Raw genomic sequence first — 23,925 nt, 5'->3', positions numbered from 1 at the left:
GCCAGCTTGTCCCTAGAGAAACAATGAGGGCAAGAGCATCAGTTGGAAATGCTGAATGTCAGCAGAGAAGGTAAACATCACAGCCAGTGTTCAATGGCAAACAGCAGAAGAACAACAGAAACTGGTGGTCATGAATTTTTAAGGCACATCCTTGTGAAGACTCCCAAAAATACTAGAAATAGAGATACTGTAGGAGGGTAAGATTTTGGTTATATAATGAACTAATGTAATTTGATTGTTAATGGTAATATGAGCTCATTCATACCCATAGGACTATGTGGACTGGATTTGTCTCTGACACTAAACTCAGTCTTTTTCTGCACAGCTACTTTTCCAGTGTCCCTCTCTGAATTGGGGCTACTCCTATTATCCTCTCCATGACACAAGTAGAAAACCCAGGATTCCCCCTCATTCCTCCCTCCCCTCTCCTCCACTCTCCTCAATATAATGAAAATTATATTAACAATGAATCTTTTCTAGGCACAAACTATAGCCAACCTTGTCAGGCAAGGGATAATTTTGATTTCATCCAGAACAGTTTCCAAAATTGACACAAAATAAAAATACAGTGATGATCCAATACTTCAGATGAGACTCTCTGCCAAAAGGCTGACTGTGCTAATAATAATTGCAGCACTTCAGATAAATTCTTTCCCTGACTTCCTGATAATCTCTCTCAAAAAGTTCAGGAAACAACAAAGAGATACAATAGTTTGATTTAAATTCTTACTAATAGAAGAAAAGTATCTGGTGACATGGCAGTGGATGAGTTCCTTCAATGAAAGAAACATTTTACTTTTTGCAACAGTTGAGGCTGATAACAACAAGGACTTGAGCTTTAGGGAAACAGATTTCTAAAAGAGAGGAATGATTCCTTAACCTAAGATTTTCAAGGGGAAAATGGCCTTTTGGAAGTAGAAGTATATAAACCTTGAAAATGCACTGAATTCTAGATTGTCCCAATAAAGGTGAAAGGAGATATGAAACATCAGAAAGAACCAGATTTGATAAAGGAACTATGTGCTAAGCTAAAATTTTTTTAAAAATACATGCAGATTTTGGAAAGAAAAATAACATAAAACTGTGAAGAAGAAGAAGAAGAAGAAGAAGAAGAAGAAGAAGAAGAAGAAGATCAAAGAAGATAAAGTTGAGTACAACCATAAATATGAAAAAATGCAAGGTGATAAATTTTGCAAAGTGAAAACTTCCATTTTTTAGAATAATAAGTAAAATAGTGTAATGACACAGAATGGGTAAAAAAGCTGAACTCTTCAAAGTCTGCCTTGCTACCAAGATAAATAATCGTGAAAGTGCAAATCTATTCAATAATTCATTAACCTGGCAGTTTTTCATGTACTCTAATAATAATGGTGATCAAAATTGAGTCCCAACTGTATGACAGATGCTTCATATATATTTTCTCATGTAAAGTTCACAACAATCTTGTAAAGTTAGTGTATTTATTTTCCTTTACATATAAGAAATTCAAGTTTACAGAATTAAAGTCCCTGGCTCCAAACCACACAGCTTGTAAGTCTTGGAGGCAAGTTTTAAACTCAAGTTTCTCTAACTCCAAAGCACACATCCTTTCTTCTATTCTTAAATTGGTTTCCCTAGCATCGGTGAGTCACTGTGTTAGGCCTTGGCAATAAAAATATACATAATATATGATTCTTATTTTCAAGAAACTCAGTCTTGCATAATGGTAATGCAAGGTGACAGGCACTATAGTAGCAGTACACACAAAATTACGCTTATCATGATGAGCCCGGAGTAATGTACAGAATTATCAAATCACTATACTATACACCTGGAACTAACACAACACTGTATGTTAGCTATACTGGGATTAATTTTTTTTTTTTTTAGTTACATGCAAGAACAGAGGAGGAAGTAAAAAATTGACAATAAGGCACTGTAAACTTTGTGGCGGACATTGTGAATTGGTTTGTGTGGATTATTCTACCCTCCTTCTTGTGCATTCTTGTTCTAGAGAGCAGAGAAGTTAAATTCTGCATCCTTCCAGTTCTCTTATACCTAGGGATCTGGATGTGATTTCGAGTCTGCCAATCAGTTGTGCTCTAGTTGGAAGATGGCAGTGAGATGAAGACCTTACTGCTTTTTCTTCCTTCACCTGCAAGCATGGCAGGGTGAGAGTATACATTCTAGGGTGTGGAGGAGCAGGCTGTGGGGCCAACACTTGTTCCTGGGGCGGATCTAGTAGGCAGAGCATGACTGCAATGGTGGCACGTCAGTGATTTCCTGATCTCCCTCCAGCAGCCACACACTGTGTTCCTGAAACGAACAGGGACCTAAGGATTCCCCACATTCCTGTCGGTGGCAAGAGGGTGGCAGCTCCACTTGCAGGCCTGTTCTTCAGTGCTGCTCTAAGACATATTCCTGGATGCCCAACCTAAATCTACTACTCCAGCCCTTATAAAAGCTTTATAAGCACTAAAATCCTGTGTATTTAATCCTTTTTGGTTAAAATGGCAACAATGCTTTGTGGTTTTGGCAACTAAATACTGATTGATTCAGAGATGCTATTCCAGCTGTGTTTTCCACATTTGATTTTAGTTCTCAAGGTAGAAAAGTCAGGAAAGACGTAGTCAAGCCAAATATATACAGATGACCAAAAGAAACTAGAAGTCTTAATAGATGGAAGAATTGTTTTTGGAATGAATTCATCTTGGGAATGATAAAATTGTACCCTAAAATCCCCCAAAGGACATGTTGGGGTAGCTACATAACAACGAATCTTTGTGAGTAATGATGAGGTGCATGGCAGCCAAAGACTGAAAGATATTTCAAGTTCCTTCAGAAGAAGGAGATGGGGGATGCCTGAGTGGCTCAGTGGTTGAGTGTCTGCCTTTGGCTCGGATCATATCCTGAGGTCCTGGGATCAAGTCCCGCATCAGGCTCCCTGCATGGAGCCTGCCTCTCCCTCTGCCTGTTTCTCTGCCTCTCTCTCTCTCTGTGTGTCTCTCATGAATAAATAAAATCTTAAAGAAGAAGGAGGAGGAATAGGAGGAGGAGAGGTATGCCTGGGTGGCTCAGTGATTGAGTGTGGGCCTTCAGCTCAGGGCATGATCTCAGGGTCCTGGGATCGAGTCTCGCATCCGGCTCCCTGCGGGGAACCTTCTTCTCCCTCTACCTATGTCTCTGCCTCTCTCTGTGTGTCTCTCATTACTAAATAAAATCTTTTTAAAAAAAGGAGAGACTTGGAAACTAAAGATCAGTGAGCTCAGTATCAAGTCCCAGAAATATTTCCAATGTGCTATTAAACAGGCAAATCTGTACTACCCATGTAAGAAAAAGGTAATTGCAGAAACTACCATGGGCTCACTTAAGAAAAAAAAAATCATACAAAAGTAATCACACTTCTTTTGTTGTTGCTTTGGGTGTTTTGCTGGATTTGCTAAAGTAGATGATCCCTTAGAAAAGCATACCTTGGTTTAATAGGTTATGTGATACCTTGCTCACAAGATCTTTATAAGAAGGATGGAGAAACGTGCACAGTTATGCATTCATAACAACCTGCACCAAATGTAGGGGCAGCCTGCAGGGAGGCTCTTAATATCTTAGCCCAGGTGTCTGTAGTTGCCCCTATTTCATTGGCTTATATCATCAATGTCTTGCAACAATTCACTTGCAACGGCACAGTGTAAGTTTATCATGTTTACAAATGACATTAACTGAAGAGAGATCATATTCTGGGTAGCACAATAAAGATTCAAATAAGTCTCGCAAAGCAATTATTATAGGGGGACACTCAAAGGGTAAAATTCAAAAGTTTCAAGTGTAAATCCAAAGTTAAAAACAAATAAAGAACACGATTGCTAAAATATAATATTAAGGACTCTGGGTTTGGCACCAATTAATAGGACAAAAAGAGTCCTATAGATTTTAGTTGCCAACAAATTTCCATCATTCCCTGAGGGAAAATGTATAGCCCCCTGGGACTCAGTGCTGAGCACAAAGTGCACTGCCCTGAACAGACGTGTGCTTGATGAGCCTATCCTTCTTTAAGGACATTGGAACCTGAGACATGCCCAGAAGAGGGAGACAAAAAAGGAAGGAGATCTGATAACAATGTCATATGAGGAATGGCAGAAGAAATAGGGCATATTTAATCTAGATGGCAGGGGTGGGAGGGCAGCCTGAAAACTGGTTAAAGATCTGCTATCCAATGATGTATAAGCACCTTGCTCTGTATAAGTCCAGAGGAAAGGACTAGAGCCAAAGAACAAAATTATGAGAAAATCTCTTTTTGCCTCAATATACTTTAAAAACTTAATAAATTTTAATTGTTAAAAAATAATTCCCTATCACTAGAAATATCCAAACAAAAGCTAAAGAATCACTTTGCAGAGGTGTTGAAGAGATGAGTCATAAAACAGAATATAAAACCAAACTACTCCTTACAACTCCAAATTGTCACAATGTTGAAGATCTAATGCATTCTCGTTGCAATGATGATCTTAATATAACTGATTTCTACATCTATTTCTTCCTCTTTTCAATTTTCTCACTTTTTAAAAAAAGATTTTATTTGTTTTACTTGAGGGTAAGACAGACAGAGAGAGAGAGAGAGAGAGAGAGCAAGTAGAGGGAAGGACAGAGAGAGAAGGAGAAGCAGGGCTCGATCCCAGGACTCCGGGATCATGACCTGAGCCTAAGGCAGACACTTAAGCAACTAAGACTCAATTTTCTCACACTTTTTGACCATTTCTACCAGGATAGCCCCTGTTGTGGGCTGAACTGTGTGTCCCCAAAAGACATTGGAGTCCTAACCAGCACCTGTGAGTGTGACTTTATTGTGAAAGATGGTCTATGCAGATGATTGAATTGAGATCATTAGGGTGAGCCCTAATCCAATATGGTGTCCTTGTAAAAAGCAGAATGAACATAGAGGGCAGACAGTGTGAAGAAACAGGGAACACGCAGCTTATAAACCAAGGAATGCTTGAGGCTACCAGGGGCTGGGAGAGAGGCCTGGAACAGATTCTCTTTCACATCCCACAGAAGGAACCCACCCTGCTAATACTTTGATCTCAGACCTCCAGCCTCCAGAACTGTGTAAGACGATACATTTCTGCTGTTTAAGCCACCCAGTGTGGAATACTCTGTAATGGCAGTGCAAGGAAACGAATACAGCCCTCATCACGGCAAAGTTATCCATCTCACTCATTTAATACTGTCACCTGTCCCAGATAACCCAGTACTAATTTAACTTTCTCTTCTATTCATGCTGTAATAATGCCACTGTCGCTATCTGGTTGCAATAGGTCCTTTTTACTTTATTTGCCATGTACTAAGATGTCCTCTTACTTTTCTCCTCTAGTAGCCAGCTCCAGTCCTTCCTGTGCAACATCAATGCTGATTTTCCCTGTTCACTGTTGGTTCCCTGTGGCCTACACAATGGTCCTTTAAAATCCTTTAAATTGCCACTCAAAGCCCGGTAATCTAACCCCAGCCTATCCTCCAGGCTTGCACTAGTACCACTACATCATTGATTGAGCTACATTGACTTACCCCTTGATACCACACATGCTTCTGATTTTTTCTTTTTTGCCTCCCTGCTTTGCTTAGGTAGTTCTCCCATTACATATATAATTATCAAAACTGTAACTGACATCCAAGTCCCCTTTTCTATCTCATTTCTATAAAGCCCACCCTGGTTACCCCAGCCTGAAATGAGCCCCTAACTCTGAATCTCTACCTCATTCAGTCTAGTCTACAACACATAACAGCAATTATAATATGTAAACCCGCTTTGGCAATATTTGCCAACAGTAGAAATCCTACCTTTAGATATTTAACTTAAAAAGATACTTGTATGAGTTTCAAATATGCACAAATAAGAATAGTATAATAGCAACATAAAAAATATAAGAAGATAATATAACATCATTGTATATTATGCTAATAGAATACTATAATAGCAAATAAAAGTATAATAACAAAGTATAAATAATGTAAATTTCTATTAACATGGATCTGACAAGATAAATTAAAAGTATATAATATTTGTACCATGAATGCATTAAAAATGATCCAGATCTATATAGAAAAGTGCCCCCAAAATAGTATTGATTGAAGAAGTAAGCTGTGCAATGGTAAGTGTAATATAATTCTATTTATTTGAAACCATATACATGTCAATCTAGATATCTAGAAGAGGATGAAATAGGTAGTAAGATTTAAACTAATTTTCTTTGTATTCTTCTGTATTGATATTATACACACACATACATATATATAATACAGCATTCTTTTTAATTTTTTTAAGATTTTATTTATTTATTCATGAGAGAGAGAGAGAGAGAGAGAGAGAATGAGAGGCAGAGACAAAGGCAGAGAGAGAAGCAGGCCCCATGCAGGGAGCCCGATGCAGGACTCAATCCCGGGACTCCAGAATCATGCCCTGGGCCAAAGGCAGGTGCTAAACCGCTGAGCCATCCAGGGATCCCATACAGCATTCTTTTTTTTTTAAGATTTTATTTTTTATTTATTCAGAGAGACACAGAGAGAGAATGAGAGGCAGAGACACAGGCAGAGGGAGAAGCAGGCTCCATGCAGAGAGCCCGACGCGGGACTCGATCCAGGGTCTCCAGGATCACACCCTGGGCACGCTAAACCGCTGCGCCACCGGGGCTGCCTATTTAATGAGTAATGTTTTATTAAATAAAATTTTAAAGTAAGTGCACACTTTCTCAGCACATGTTGAGATGGGGTTGTAAAGTTTACAAGGTATTTCCATAAGTTATTGCCTGGGTGCAGTTTACTCTAGCAGCAGGGGAAAAACTGGTGAGACTCTGAACAATATATTATTAATTCAACAGCAAAACACTGATGATATCATATTTATATTGTTATAGTTATGTTAAAAAACTAGCATTTATAAAATAGAGCCTTTTTTATTTCAATATTCAATATTCTTTACTTTGTTACCTAAAGTTCCCAGAAGTCAAGTACCATGTCTTTCTCAATGTGAGAGCAACTTAGTATATCATCCTTCATATTATCAAGTGCTTATTTAATATTAGTTGAGTATATCAATGGTAGAAACAGTCAGAATTAGAATATGAACCAAAGAACATTCTATTCTTCCCCCCTCACAAGTATGCCAATATTGCCATGCTGCAGACTCTTCCACAGAGATATAGTTACCTCTAAAAAAGCCAAACTTAAAGAAGTAACATAGGACTTGTTGCCTCCAATGGAGAGCAAGAGACAAAATTTCACCCAAAGACAAAGCCTAAAGACAAAAATGTGCTCTCTTTGACAACTCTTTGCTGGTGACTAAAGACAGAGCAGGTTCTTGGCAAAAACAGAGTGTAACGATAATACTCTCTGGGTCTGGGTAGGAATGGGCAATGTAATTCCACAGGCATTACACAGGGTTTAAAAATAGGAAGCTGTTCCCGGGAGGAGTGGTCCTTGTGGGTAACAAGGGAGCGGACACAATATGTTTCAACTAGTGGTAAAAATCCATGAAGTCATCCAGTATTTTAGTTACTCTTTTGTGTTTCTTTTCTCTTTTCCTCCATTCCTCCTTCTTCCATTGCTTTAGAACATTTTAAAAGCTTTCCTTCAAATACAATTTTTAAGCAAATCATTCTTTCTGTAATATGTCATACACATTCATGTATGCACACACCCCAGCACTACAGAAGTCAGTTCTTTCTGACGATGTACATGCACCAAACTGAACTCTTCACTTTCTATTCTACTGAATAGTGAGGAAGGTGAGTGACTCCTGTAATAGGATTATGATGATGGAAAATCTTTCATACTTTGACTTTGGAAGGCAGGATGACACACTTGTGAAATTGCACTGAGGTCAGACTCTAGCTGAGGCTACATGTTTGCTCAGCCCCTTCCCCTGCCTTATCCTACTTCCCTCATCTCTTTCTTCTAAAAGAAACTCTCAGTAAACCACAAATACCGAAATTCCTGTCTGAGGCACCACTTCTTGGGAATCTCCTCAAAGACAAAGAGGAACATATGCCCATGCAAGAGAAAAGGAGGAGGGAAGGAAGGTAGAAATGCAAATGATTTTGAGGGTTGATGGTATTACAGTGAGAGACCACTTCTCTAGTTTATCCTGCTTTCCTAATAAAGGAGAAGGTGAGGTGATGAGTCCAGAAATTTCAGAAGATTTAGAAAGTGTGAAATACTCACTATGGAAGGACAGAGAACAGGAAACCACTTACTAGGGAGATACAGGAGGATGGGTTAGACAAGGTCTATGAACAAATACTCCCATGCTCATCTTCTTCCAAATCTAGTTAGTTATAATTTCTACTTAGAAGCAATCAAGGAGAAGGAAAAAGAGGAACTTTTCTATTGCCACTAGTGATTGCAAAGTAATGATTCTTCCCTAGATACGGAATTCATAAATGTTACATAATAAATTCTGTTGATTATAAATTGGACTTAAAGATGTTCTGCTTCCATCCTCAACATTCTTTGTAGAATTGTCACCTGCAAGGTCACTAATAACCTCCCAGTGACTCTATCCAGTGGACACCTTTCTGTCCTTATTTTCTTGACCTCTTTGAAGCATGTGACACCATTGACCACTTTCTTTTTGAGACTTCCTCTTCACTTGCCTTTGGTAAGTCAACACTCATCTAGTTTACCTCCTACTCTATAGACCCTCCTCATATTCTCATGGGTCCTTCTTTCTCTCCCTCTCTCCTAGGTACTGTTTCCCCTGGGCCCATCCTTTGCTTTCTTATTTCTCACTCTATATCTCCAAGAATGAACACATTCACTCCTGCAGCTTTTTCTGCAGTGATTAACTCAAAAATGTATCTCTAGGTTAGATTTGTCTCCTCAGTTACAGGTAAATATATCAAATTGTTTAATGAATATCATCCTCTAAATGTCCCTCAGAGACCTCACATTCAACAAGTCTAAAAGTCAACTCATCCTCCCTTTTAATTTCCACTTCTTGCATTTCCCCATGATGGAGACAAGTCTCACCATTACTCTATATCCAACACAGAACCCTAGAAAGGATTTATCCTAAACTCTTTTCCAATTTCACATCCAAATAATCACCAACTACAGTAGGTTCTAATCTCTCCCACCCACCATCCATGTCATTGCTTGAAGCCACCATAGTTTCTCTTTTGTGAGCAAAATCTTTATTGGCTAGCTAATCTTCATTCTTCCCCCATCTTCTTCCATTTTCCTTATGGAAATCTGAGCAACCCATTCCTCTGCTTAAAACATTCCAATGGTGTCCGATGTGTTTGAGACAAAATCCAAATGCCTTAATATAATTTCAAAGCCTTTCATGATCTGGCCCCTTGCTACCTGCCTGGCTTCATCTCTGGCCATTATTTCTGTTTTCTGAATTCCCAAAGTACTCATAGCTCTGCACTTGTGTTATGGTCTCTCTTGGTTTCATGAAATTGCACAAATATTTCTTCTACCTAGAATGCTCTTTTTTTCTGTGTATTTTTTTTTTTTTGCTAATAACTACCCATTATCAAAATTAGTATAGACATCACCTCTTACAGGCAGGTTTCCCTGGTATCCATCCCAACTGCTGAGTCCAGAGTTGGTTCCTGGCCTAGGTACTACCTCAGTACACTCTGTCCCTCCAGCATAGCACTAATGGCATTATGCTGGTGACTGGTGGAAAGCTGAAACTTCATCAAATATCCTTCTGATTCCAGGTATGGTCCAGTACCGCTTCTAATGATAGCTGGAATATTTCTCAATATTGAGTTCCTGAAAGGAATTAAACTCTAGTGTGGGATATACATATTGTAATGTAGAAAATAGCCATGTTTGTATCATATTTGGCTTCTTTTGATGAAACAATTCAGTGGAAATGGCAGCTAGATAATAAAATAAAATAAATAGCATTTAAAAGACATCCTCTCACTCATAGACTCCAGGACAAGTGTTATTGGTCGTAAGGAGGTACAGAATAGGAAGGTCCAAATACAGCAAAGCTTTCTGAGCCCCTGTAATGGTACTCGCAACTTCTCCAGAAGTTGCATGTATCTACAGCCAAGGATTATTATGCCTCAGGAGACAGAGGGCTCTAAATTCTACCTTCTCACTCAGGAAGTTCTCATAAGCCCCCAGATGCCAATCAGATGTCAGTATACCTGCCTCCTGATGAAAAGTCTCCTGATGGGAGAATTTTTCTTTGCTTTTTTGCATTATCATGTGTAAATTTTGATTTCAGAAAGTGGCCAGATCACTGAAACCACTGCAGTTGTCCATCTGTCCATTTGACTGAGGAAAGAAAACTCTGTGTATGTGTATACACACACACACACACACACACACACACACACACACACGGATGCAGTCTCCCTTCCCTCCCTCCTCCACTCACCCTTCTGGGCTTGGCCCTCACTTTTCCTCTCCTCTGAGAGCTGAGGCTCAAAAAGACACACCTTTTCCATTGCTCTATTTATTATACTGCCTTTTCTAGATGGACAGGTCCATCTTTTATATAAAGAGCACATTTTCCCTCCTCAATCTCTGTCTCTTACCACAGACATTAATGATTTGAAGCCATCTGAGGATCTTTTGTTGGCTGAGTGATCACATTCAGACTATGGCCTAGCAATGACTCACACTCTTGTGGTCTCCTTGTGTTTACCATGGATATTCTATTCCAGCTGGATTTCCCTTTCCCCAGGAAACCTAGAGCTAAGCGATTTCTCCATTTTTCTTCTTTGACTGCAGCATCTCTATATGACCCTTTCACCACCAATGTGTGTGTGTACTCCAGACTGTGTGTGTACAGTCTTAAAGGGGTGTGTGTGTACTCCAGACTGTGAATCTGCAACTATGGACTGCAGAGCAAATCCAGTATGTGGTCAGTTTTTGTATGGCCTATGAACTAATAATGGTTTTTCCATTTTTAAAGAGTTGTAAAAAAAAGAAAGAAGAGAAGAAAATGCAAGAAAGACCATGCATGGCCTGAAAGCTTAAATATTTACTATCTAGCCGTTTAACAGAAAAAGTGTGTCAACTCCTATTCTATACTAACATATGTTTCTAAAACATGAATCAGAATTCAGATAGACATGGACTTAGAATCCAGCACTGCCACTTATCAACTCTGTGACCTTGGACACATTATTTACCCTCCATTTTCTCATCTGTAGCATAAAGTAATAATTAATTCTAATCACTATGTGAAAGCAAAATGGCATGTGACACAAAGCACGATAGTAGCCACTCATAAGAAGAGCAAAATAAACAGTAGCTATTTTTTGCTATTGTTACTTTTTTTGATTCAGTGAAGTCTATTACATTTTTTATATTCACATAAGAAAAGCTGACACACAAGAAAGGCAATACATTTTTAGACCAATATGTGAACCAAATCACTTAACTACCCAGTGATTGCATCACTTCACTCTCAAAAAAAAGGAAGTGTCATAGCCATTGTTTTATGAAGATTAGAGGTAAGACAAAACTTTATATATATGACTCAAAATGTCTTAATGGGATCTCAGAACTACATTTTCTATTCTTTTTCACCTAGGCAGAAACCTGAGAGCAAGCCTTTCTCCCTCATATTCATTCTTACCCCTAATATCCACTCAGTCACTGAGACTTAACTAATTTATCTATTAATCATTCCCAACTGCAACTCCTTCACTCTAATGTCACTGCCATGGGCTCTCATTATCTCTTGCTAAACTATAGCAGAGGTCTTCTATCTTTTTGCCTACCATTTTACCTTCCCTAAGCTGTTAGGGACTTACCTACCTAAGCCATGAATCTGTCTAAACTCTCACATTGCTTACAACTACCTCATCTCTTGTCATTATCTGGCTCATGCTTCACGTTCCAACAACATCAAACCACTTACAGTTCCCCACCCATACCCAATGATACTGTTTAGTGCATCTCTTCTTTTGCTTGTGTTATTCCTTCTTTTTTAAATTATAAAAATACTACATGCATGTTATATATAATTTTGAATGCAAAAAAGAATCATAAGAAAATTATATAGCATCAAAATTCTAATTCCTCAGAGATAACTACCATTTGATATATTTGTTTCCATTGTTTTTCTATGCATATAACACAATAACTTACCCTATTGGGGACATGCTTTCTCTTTGAATTTTGAGCTTTTGCTATTACACCATTATTTGTTCTGACCCATACAAATTTATTTTGTTCAACTAAATATGCAGTCAAGTATCCTTGGCAATTGTTGTTATTTAAACTGTAATAAACCATAGAAAATTCACAATTGTGCCTTTCTCAGCCACTTATCCTTCAGGGCAAAACTTTTCCATCTCAATCAGAGGTATTTCTATAAGAGAAAGAACAGCTTGGGCACTGCCCAGAAAAATGGAGCATTATCTTTCACTGAAGCATGGAATAAAAAAGAAATTCTGGGAGCATGAACCTTTCTGCCTTGTCATTTTATCTAAGTTTATTTATAGAGACAAGTAGAAATTGGTTATAGAGTCAAGTGGCCTTTCTGGGAGTACGCAGTTATTTGAGCTAACCTCGATGTAAAATTGCACATACTAACTTAGACCTTCCTGACTTAGGTCACTGCTCCTGCAAACACTTGCATGAGTCTCAGTAACACCTCCGTTACAGAGAAGCCCTTAAGACCAACATGATGATTCTGACTCAGACTAGAGAGATCAAGAGAAACAAAGGCTCCTTAGGTAGCACAAAAACAATACCATAGTGAAAGGGAGCAAGGGAGCAAGGGAGGGAGCGAGGGAGGGGGAAAGGGGAAGAGAGGGGGAGAGGGAGAGAGAAAGAGAGAAAGAGAGAGAGAGAGAGAGAGAGGAATGTACTCCATACTTTATTCTAAATGCAGATTATTAAATATTCTGAGACCTCCTGCACTAAATAAAATAAAATCTGTTTAAATTCCTAGGGGATGTCATGAGTAGTAATACAGATTGTAGCTTTGAATTAAGATGGCCCAGGTTAACTTGGGTTTAGCCATTTTCTTGTTGTATGACTTGGGGCATTATATATCACTAAGCCTGGATTTCATTATTTAAAAACTGATTGCGATTATCTTAAAAATGAACATAAAGTAATCTAAAAACTGAGGATAATAATAGTAGTTGCCTCCTAAAATTGCCACACAGGTTAAGTGAAATCATATACGTAAAGTGCATGGCGAAATACCAAGGATACAGAAAGTAATTGTTATTCCACTCATCATTCCTCAAACACATTTGAAAATGGCACACTATTTATTGTTTTTCAAATCATATCTATTTAAAAACCAATGGAGCATATTTTCACAAATTGGTCTAAACTCAGAATCAGGCTCCTTTTCAAAAGTTGTGGAAAGGTAGAAGGTAGTAATCAGGGAAAATGGAGCAAAGGCAGAACTTAGAATTCCTGCTTTACTGTTTGAAATTTTATAAGGAGAATGTATTATTTTAGAGGAGAAACTCAATTTCTAAAGGTTAAAAGGGCAAATTAGACCTTAGAATACTCACTCTATACCATGCAATATTTTTAGGTGGTATAAAAGAAGCAGATTTATGATTAAAAGGCCAGCACAGACAAGGTAACGAATCAGACCCGGCACATGACAGTAAGTGGGCAATGCTTGTCCATGTAAGAGAACTCTTCCCTCAGCAGAGTTTGGGCTACTGAGTCTCTATTCTTCTAATTCCACTTCAGTATTTGAAACCAAAAAGAGAGGTCAACTAACAACAATCAACAAAGAAAATAGAGACATAGAGAAAGGACCAAGTGAGTTCATTCTTTTTTCACCTGGTATTTCTCCCAAAGACACATTTGACAAGCTTAAAAGGAGGATGGATGGGTCATCTGTTTAGCCTCATCCTTTATTTAAAAAGCAAAAAGTCAGCATTTCCAACTCCAGGATCTATTAACAAAGTATTTTCAACATTCAGCATTCTCCATTTGTCTTCCTGCCCCCTCCCCACATGCTCACACTCACGCACATACACACACACACATCACACACAAGATTTCTTAAAACCCAAGTTTATTTTTAGGCCAGAGAGATTGGGCGTTCCAGATCAGGGCCCTGTGCTCCTGAGCAGACATTCTAAAAACGTTTCACTGCCAGATATAAAAAGGCCGCTGTATAATTTATTAGAGGAACTTTCACAGGGCTCTGATTACTTTTTAACCAGAAAGTGAACAAAATATCCAAGAATCCTGATCAGATCCAGTATTGCGCTTGGCACATGGGAATCTGTAGGGGCTAGGAATTCTCAGCAATCCCCAGCTCTCCAGCCTGTTCATCCACAACACGCCATGAAGGAGGGTTCGATTAGCTGGCATTCAGTCTTCTCTCTTCCCCAAGACTGTGCAAGTCTGTTTCCCTAAATAATGGAGGAGATTGGGCCAAAGAAAACTCAAAACAATACACTCGTTTAATAGCTCTAATGGCTCTGCTGAGGCCTGCCAATGAAAACGCTGGCTAAATTGTTCCAGAGAGGCTTCTACCGGAGCTAAACAAAACCTGCCAACTTTCTACCCACCATCTCCTCCTCACTGCCACTCAATTTTTGTTTCTTTTCTTTTTTTTTTTTTCATGTTGGCTTTTTTCAAGAAGAGTATGTAAAATGCCCAAAGAATGTTCTTTTTTCAATATGTATTATGTTTGGGGTACAGATTCATGTTTACTTTTCATGGGTATGTGAGCATATTTTGAAACCCAAATCAAGATGTGGTTTTATAGAATAAGGGCACTTTACAAAACAGTAGAAAAGAATATTTGAAATGATGACTGTCCTGAAAAATCCTAGTAGGGTCAACCTCCATTATTAAGCATCTAAACATGTCAGATATTGTGTGTTGTATTTTCTTTCAAAAATAATTTTTTGGGGACACCTGGGTGGCTCAGTAGTTGAGCAACTGACTTTGGCTCAGATTGTGACCCCGGAGTCCCGGGATTGAGTCCCACGTCGGGTTCCCTGTAGGGAGCCTGCTTCTCCCTCTGCCTATGTCTCTGCCTCTCTCTGTGTGTCTCTCATGAATAAATAAAATCTTTAAATAATTATTTTGTGGAAACTTGCCATTTCTTAGCACTGTACAAGGCACTTGGGATGACACAGACATAATTTAACTAAAAAGAAAAGGTCTCCACCCGAGATAATAACCAACAAATAACCTCCACCCCTTCTTTCTCAAGGAAAAGGGTCATGGTGACCCTCTCGGGCAGACCTAAAGAAGAGATTGTCAGTCGGGAGAAAAGAATGAAAAATGACAAAGAAGAAAAATTGGGATCAGAATCTTAAAAAAAAAAAAAAAAAGGCAAAAGAGTATAGTCTTAGGGAAAAGAAAATAAAGATGTTCCTAATAAGGCAAGGCCACCAACAATGGAATCAAGAGCCATCGTTGCACATCAAGACAATTCTTGTTCACTTTTGTATAAGGAAAGCAATTAAAAGTAGACAGATGGCATTAGATCCCATGCCTCTCACCTTCAAATACCAAAAGGAAGTCATCAAATTCTTTCAAAGTCCTTCAAAAGAGTGTAATGCTATCACTAGGATTTGGAATTTTTCACTAGGATTTAGATTTTCTTGATACAATTCCTACTAAAACCACAAGAGTCCCCTATTTTTACTACAGTTCATGTGGCACAAAAAAACTATGGTGCCACTTTCGACTGATTCCATACTGACTTGACCGCAAGTACTTTGGCTTCAAAGTACTGATTCCATGATTCAGAAAGCAGGGAATGAGCATGTGAAGAATGTTGCTATGAACGTTGTTACAGAGGAGAGACTGGGCAAGCAATGGGGAGGTTTCGTCCTGAAGCAGCGCAGTAAATTGTGTAACACACCGGTACAAACACAGGTTATCTCCCTTCCAGTCCATCCTACACTCCGCTGCAAATTAATTTTTCAAGGAATAATAGATGCTGGTCATGACAGTCTCAAAAACCAACCATGGCTCTTCACTGCCCAATAATTAGTTTCAAAATCCCTAATTTTATGTTGAAGATCTTTTATGTTTTTGCTCTGTAGTCTTTTCTTTCCCTATCCTTCTGCGAGTGACCTGATCCAATTCAATGACTTTGCTCTGCATTCCCTCAATACAGCTAGAAATTTTCTCCAAACTTTGACTAATGCTATCCTCATTGTCTGAAATCCCAAATCTCCACCAATCCATCAATATCCAAATGAACTTTTATCTCCCTTACAAGTAGGACCTAATTCCTACATCCTCACTCTTATACTGTATCTACAATGAAACCCATGCCCTATTTCAACTTGTGTTTTACCTTGTTTTATGTTTATATTTCTATTTGCTCCATGCCACTGGTCGTTCCTTAAATATATATTATTTCTTTTCGTTTCCCATGAAGAGGTGGATTTTTATAGAATGCATTCAACAATTACTTATTTTCTAGGTCTTTATGTGCCAAAAATGTGTCACATATTCACTGAGAATTTCCAAACATTTCTGTGCATCACAACCACTGCTGAGATTCATGAAAATATTTGAGTAAAGTCCAGACATCAGAATTTCTAAAAAGCAAATGATTCTGATGTACAACAAAACTTATGAGGCCACAGTCTATAACATTTTAATAATGGAAACCATTTTGAGACAATGATCCTAAATATTTAAGGTCCACTTAGAAGTTAAGATCAGTCCATCAATTCTACCAATGTTCCCACCTGTAAGCCATGATAAAATCATATTTGCTTGCCCAAAGTTCCCCCTCTGACCTTTTCTCTAATTGGCTACCCTAAGTGACTAACAAGTACAATAGACTCTTGAACAACACGGATTTGAACTGCGCAGGTTCACTTACACGTGGGATCCTTGATAGTACAGAACTATACATTTTCTCTTATAATTTTCTTAACAATGTCTTCTTTTCTCTAGCTTACTTCATTATAATAATACAGTATGTAACACATATAACAGACAGAATATGTGTTGACCATCTATGGTACAGGTAAGGCTAATTTAGAGCTTATGCAAGTTCCAATACTGACAAAGGCTTCTAGTCAACAACCAGCTATTAGCAGTTACATTTTTGGAGAGTCAAAAGTTATACGTGGATTTTTGACTGCATGGGGTTTGGCACCTCTAACCCCCACATTGTAAAAGAAGCAAATGTGTAGCCAACCTTCTGGGAAAGCATTTGTTCAGATAGATTTGCTAGCTATTTAAATTTAGAACTTACCCAATTCTAATGCTGAATTCTAGTCCTGGCTGGCTAGATTAGTAGCTGGGTAATCATAGTTTAAACCATTTAAATCCTCAAGCCTTGTTTTCCCTGATCAAAATATGGAAACAAAGAAATAGGCAACGTCAATACTTTTTTTAAAAAAATCTGTAATTACCCCTGAAAAATAGGGAAGCTCCAATAAAAGTTCTACACTACTGTACATGACTGTTGCTTGATAGTTGTGTTTACTGATAGTGTCCCTTTCATTGTCCCTATAGCAGAGTGCATCAGTAGGAAGCCATTTTATGGAGGTGCCACAGAGAGGAAAGAGCATTGAGGTAAAGCTGTTTCCTGTTATTTACTCTAATTCCCTGGTTTCAGAATTGATGACAAACTTCATTTGGCATTCCTAGATCTGTGGGTTCTGGGTCTCCAGGATTCATCCTAGTAATGTCAGGTTAACTCGGGGCATTTGGCAGCACCATATGAGGTGCTATGAGTAACATCAGTTTTGCAACCTCATTTGTCATATAATTAAATTATTATATAATGAAAACTCTGTACCACACAATAAAATGTTTATTCTCCTACTGTGGTACAGTATACTTAAGCATAAAACAGCCACAAGGGAAGATTGGAAATGACATGGAAAGGTCAGCCTTAAAATTATTTTAATTCACTTATAAAAAAAAAAACAATAAAAAGAACAAACCCAGGAAGAATTAATTTCCAAACCAAAGGGACCAAGGAAAGTTGAGTGGAAAACAGGAAATTAAAGGAGGAGAAAACAAATACTGGGACAGGGGAATAGAAAGAGAGTGGGCCATAGAGATGAGACTATTGTCACAATTTCTCATGATAAATTATAGAAGGTTGCCACTGAGAGTCATTAATATTTGCTATTATTCTAAGATGACTGGCCAAACTTGAGAATTCATAGCATCAGCATGTCATCGTGGTACCCTGAAGCTTTGAGAGTGGCTATAGGGCAATGTTTCCAAACATTGGATTGTGACCCATTATTAAGTTATAAAATAAATTCAGTGGGTTATTAACCAACATATATTTAAAGAAAGAAGAATAGAAGGGAAAATATCAGCATGCATTATATGCTGTTAACAGTAAATACTGTATTTGGAAACTTTGGGGTTGTACAAGACATAAATATGCACACACTCATTCTGGATTGCCATGCAAAATGTTTTTCTAACTAGGAGTCAGGATTTTAAAAAGTGAAAGCTTCTGCTATAAGAGTAGATTGTTCTGCTTTTTAAATCATAATCTATCTTATTAGAGAGGCCCTCTTTTGCTCCCTGTCCTCTGATATGTGAGAACTCCCCAAAATTTAGTCCTCAATCCTTAGCTCCATTGTAGTCCTATGCTACTCCCTTGGAAATTTTAACTACATCTACCAATTCTATTTATATGAAATCTCTTAAATTCATCTCCTTCCAGACTACAAATAACTGGCTTCAGTCGCCTACTGGGTTGTCACTCCCAAAATCAATGTATCTAAAGTCAAATTACCTGGGTCCAAGTCCCGATACCATCATCTACTGACTGTGTCCCTTTGGGAAAATTATCTAATCTCTGAAGCCTTCAATTTCTTCACCTGTCAAATGTGGATAATAGCATTTTCTTATTGTTAAAGACAATAAAGTATATTATGGTTAATAGCTCTAGGGACACTTTAGGTGTTTCATAATACCTAATATTTCTCTAATCCCTAAAACTAAATTCCTCATAAGATTTCCAAATTTTTACAAGACTCAACATTTCTCCAAGACTTGAATTATTGGAATAATTCTTGACTTCTTGCTCTCCTTTCATCCCCATCACTTACTAACTCCTGTTGATCTGTCAGGTCCAACCAGATCCCAAATCTCAGCATCCCTCAATTTCCTCATGAGTTGGCATCACTTGATTCCCAGACTGAACCTCTATAACCCTTGGTTTTGGCTCAAGGCAGGAAGTTTACCAGCAAACCATTCATCTCAGAGATGAGCATTATTAAGTCACTCTCATGAAGTACCCCTGCTGCTGCTCCCCATACTAGCCAGGTGCCCTTCAGCAAATGATCTACCTCTGTGTTCTTTCATGTCTTTGTCTGTAAAAACAGAGACATAGCTTTTCTTAACCTGTTTGCTTATTAGGAGGATTAGATACAAAGCACTTAGACCAGTGCCTGCAATAAAGTAAGTGCCCAGGAAGAATTTCTTCTTCTTCCTCCTTCCTCTAACTTTCCTGTCTGATGTAGATAACTCACTGGTATTGATTAAACATTGATCACAGTAGACTGTAAGCTTTTGAAGGCAGGGCCTACCTGCCTTTAATTTTGTATCCCTCAAGTGTTTAACACATTGTTTGTCATGTTTGACCTCCAATAATGTTTTAAGAATCTTATAGCCTACATTTTCCAAGAAGTTTTTTCTCTTTTTCTCCCCAGTCTTTTTTGGATGATACACCCAAGTGCTTCTAGAATATAACTGACATACTCTGTCATAATACTAGTCACATTGCATAATAAATTTTACATTTGTCTTCATATCCCAGGGTCTTTACCAATGTCTGGCATTTAGATGTTCAGTAAATGCTTAATTAAAGAAATATCAGTGAGAATTAATACATTAATGAAAGTCTTCCTCATAAGACCCAGTCTCTGCCATATGTCCCAGTTCTAATCATTGAACTTGCATCTGTGTCATTGTCTCTAGATTTATTTCCTTAATTACCTGCTGAGTAGCCGAAATCCACACAGAATTGGGCCCCAGCCTGCTTCATACATAGATCCCTTTCATGGTCTGAAATTCTAAAATCCATCTTGATATCAGAGGTTCTGACAGTCTCATCAGATACTAGTTGCCCATCTGCCTATCTGCATGTCTGGACTTCCAGTGACTCACACATACACACTGAAATTTTCTTCATGATCACTCACTTGAATGTCCAATTATTTAATGTTCTGATCTATCATTAAATGACAAAGTTATATTTCTTTTTAACTGGGGATAAATTCTTATTTGGTTGATATTATGAAAATGATGTTCTACTTCTATAATTTCAGGCATTATCAGCTGATGGAACATCTTTCTGATGGACTGGTTTTCACCTAAAGACTCTGAATTCATATCTCTTGTGTGTCTGCCTATTCAAAAGGAGGCTGGCTCTGATACTGTGTGTAACTTTCTGTTAATATCAGAGTGTACTGTGTGTAACTTTCTGTTAATATCAGAGGGAGTTATTGGAGTAAATGTCTCTCTCTGGGAATATACTATAAACCACAACAGATGGGGGTCAGGTTGGTCTGTTTACACCAATTCTTGATTGCTTTTCCACTGCTGAGGAAGACCTTAAGTTTTATGGGTAGCATAAATCGCAACTATAGTCTAGGATTCCATATTCAGCCTCTAACATAAAAGACCTGTCAAATGCAATACATCTTGTGAAGAGCAGAACCAGAAAGGAAAACTGAATTTTATCTGTAAGCAAGCTCTTTAAAAATTGGAGACTGTAAATCCTTATTTAATACTGAGAGTTTTGATTCCAGATGATAAACCAAATGAAAAGGCAAATACAAGATTATTTTTTCAAAAGAAACTTTAAAAGCCAGCCCACACAGGCACATTGTATCTACTTCCATTCTGCTTGTGTTTATCAACCAGAGATCAGTCTCTACTTGTTTACGTTCAAGAGAAAGCATTCATTCAAAGAAAGTATCCAATAGTGGCATTATAAAAACATACAAACACAAAGTCTTTTGCTCCCTATTTTATTATGTTTTTTTTTTTTTAACACCATGCTCTATTTATCAATTTGATTGACCTCAAGTGGGCCCTTATTTTGTCCAGATCCTACTATATTTTCCTGGTCTATTTATTCTCTTGTTCACCTAATAACTATTTCATCTCTTTGCTCTGCTCAAATGTTTAACATCTTTTCCACATATTACTCTCAGTTAATGACCTTAACGCCTCTTTCACAAGGAAACAGAACTGAGAACATTCAGACAGATTCTGGCCATCATATCTAATCTACTTATCCCACCCCCACCAGACTTTCTGCTCTGCTTCTCCAGTGAGTGAACTGGGCAAGCTCTAACCCATAACCAGTCCTCCTAATGCTCCCTAGATTCTATCCCATTGACATTCTCTAGGATATCTTTCAGAAGTTCTCCATAAAACAGATTAAATTTTAAAATGACATGCTTCTAAGAGTATCTTCCCCTTTGTTTTCCTTAGTGAAAAGATAATATACACTATGAAAATGGATACTTAAGTATTTTTAAGAATAACGAAAACAACACGTATGTCTAGGCTCTTTTAAAAATAACATCAAAATAAAATTCAGTTTACACATGCCAACCAGATTAAATCAAAACCTGATGGTAAGGGAAAATGCTTTGGACTGGGTCTAGAGGCCTGTGTCTAGTCCTTGTTCTTTGGGAAATTCACTGAACATCTCTCAGCCTTAAAGGATTAGACTTAGAGATTTCTATGGTCCCATCCACTTTTCAGATTCTTCTCTAGTACTTGCATTCTTTCAGACATAATTCTTTTGAAAGCAATTTATGGGTAACAAATTTTTTACTTAATCCAACTACTTGTTTTCAGAATATGTAGAGGGTTTTTTTTTTTTTTTACCTTTTTAAAAAGTTTGTCTTAATCCCAGTAAACAGTGTTATATAAATTTCAGGTGTACAGTATAGTCAGTGATTTCATACATCATCCAGTGCTCATCAAGACAAGTGTACTCCTAATCCTCATCACCTGTTTCACCCACTACCCCCACCTACCTCTCCTCTGGTTTGTTCTCTACAGTTAAGAGTCTGTTTCTTGGTTTGCTTCTCTCTCTCCTTTTTTTTCCCTTTGCTCATTTGTTTTGTTTCTTCAATGCCACATATGAGTGAAATCACATGTAGAATACCTGGTTATTTGATAGTATTTTGTATTTGATGCCAAACCAGTGGATACTTAGAGACATAGTTGTAGATCAGATATATACAGCTGAAGGGATTAAGTAATTAACAGGTAATACACCCTTCTGGTAGCTGAATCCCTCAGAAAACAGGGCCAACCTTTCCTCTTGGTGCCCAATAGGTCTGCATATACAAGCCTGATCACTAAGGAAATAAGAAGAAATAAAGAAAGCCCCTCAGATACAAGAGGAAAAACAGGTGTGATCTGAAGGCTACCCATGTATCCAATCTTACTGCCAAAAAAATAGAGCATTTCATTTTCTGAGCACCTAGCCCAGAAATGTAGTGAGATTGCTCATCAGCCTCTACTGTCTGGACAGGAAGCTTCCAGCTGTCCTTCTTAAACCTCATTGTACTTACACGCATTCTTCTTTTCCTATCCTTCAAATGCACTCACTTTTGATCTCCATGTGAAATCAATTCGGGTATATCACCAATGATAGGAATTTCTAAAACACCGTCTAGGTTTTAATTTTCTAAATCCAATGATATATCTTATAAAGGGTTAGTATCCAAAATATATAAAGAAATTTTAAAACTTAACACTCAAAAAACAACCCAGTAAAAATGGGCAGAAGACATGAATTGACATTGTTCCAATTTTATTTTAAATGGCCACTATCATAAATCCTTTTGTTAAATGAAAAGCCATCCTCAGTATTTGTCAGTTTTGCTTTTTTGAAACAGGGACACAAGTACACGTTACAAATCATTCAGACATTTGCACCCAAAGAGTAGAAGGCAGGCATGTTCTTTAGTCATCTCAGCAACAGAAATGTTAAAAAGAAAAATCTCAAAATAAATTAGCATAATCTTATGAGTATAATGTTTAGCAGAATAAGCAAGTGTCACACAGATGCATGTAGGATGTTATCATTTAAATAAAGTTCAAAACGAGGCAAACTAAATGTATATTTTAGGAATACATGCATAGATGATAAAACTATAAAGAAAAGTTGAGAAATTATTATCACAAAAATTAAATCACAAAAAAAGGGAAGGGAGAGAGAAAGTGATACCAGGGATGGAAGGGTGAACACAGGCCTTTTTTAAGGTGCTAACAATCTATAGCTCACATGTGTGGCAGATGCCAACTCTGTAATTATTCTTTACATCAAATATGTATGCTTCATATACTCTATGTATAATATTTTTATAATAAAGAATAAATTAACACCAACATCAACACCAGTTTTGAAATAAATCTGACTTCTTATATTTTTCAGTTTGGGAAAACAGTGGGAAAAGAACATGGAAAGGAGACTTATACTTGAACAACTATGGAGTGTATCACTAATGGATTAGTTTAGTATTCTTACACAACTGGTGGTAGACTGTGTATATGAGTATGCATTTTACAAGGGATGGGGACTATTCACTTATCTATCAATTCTTTGCTTCAATCAATATTTATTTAAAACCCATCACATATGAGGCAGTAGAGATACAAAGATGAACAAGACATGAGCTCTAATCTAGAAGAGTGTATAATCTAGTGCTAGAAGACTAGTACCTTTCTAACTTGCCAAAATGATAGCCCTTCCCTTCCTTTCCCACTCTTCCCAGTTGGAACTTCCAATGTCTCTTGTTTTACTCTCTAGTTTCCAAGCCAATCATCTGGACAGGATTTCTATTGGTGGCCTCAGGATCCATCACTTGGTAGAGAGTGATAATGCTATCAGACCCAGTGTTCATCAGGGCAGAGTAAGCCCTGGGCTTCTGACTCCTACGATATTAACTAAGCCTACTAAACAGTTTCTCTTCCTAGCACTAGCCTTCAACTCCTCCTGCCAGTTGG

At 37.8% G+C, this 23,925-nt stretch overlaps 1 protein-coding gene and 1 long non-coding RNA gene across 5 annotated transcripts in view; one reads left to right on the top strand and one right to left on the bottom strand.

Annotated features, from left to right (window-relative positions):
* Window positions 1–23,925, bottom strand: part of PAPPA2 (pappalysin 2) — a 456,471-nt gene that overhangs the window by 175,488 nt on the left and 257,058 nt on the right. The gene's annotated exons all lie outside the window — the stretch shown is intronic.
* On the top strand, window positions 8,463–23,244 carry LOC140635709 (uncharacterized). 3 transcript variants are annotated; one of them, XR_012033053.1, is made up of 7 exons: window positions 8,463–8,623; window positions 9,537–9,695; window positions 13,505–13,552; window positions 13,669–13,740; window positions 16,864–16,936; window positions 17,431–17,490; window positions 20,217–23,244. It is a non-coding gene; the product is annotated as an uncharacterized lncRNA (long non-coding RNA). The 3 variants fall into 3 exon arrangements; XR_012033054.1 differs by having other exon boundaries at window positions 13,505–13,579; XR_012033055.1 differs by lacking the exon at window positions 13,505–13,552.

Source organism: Canis lupus, chromosome 6 (genome assembly GCF_048164855.1).
Source record: "Canis lupus baileyi chromosome 6, mCanLup2.hap1, whole genome shotgun sequence".
NCBI lineage: Eukaryota > Metazoa > Chordata > Mammalia > Carnivora > Canidae > Canis > Canis lupus.
Note: the sequence above shows the minus strand (reverse complement) of the source record. Positions and strands in the feature narration are given on the sequence as shown.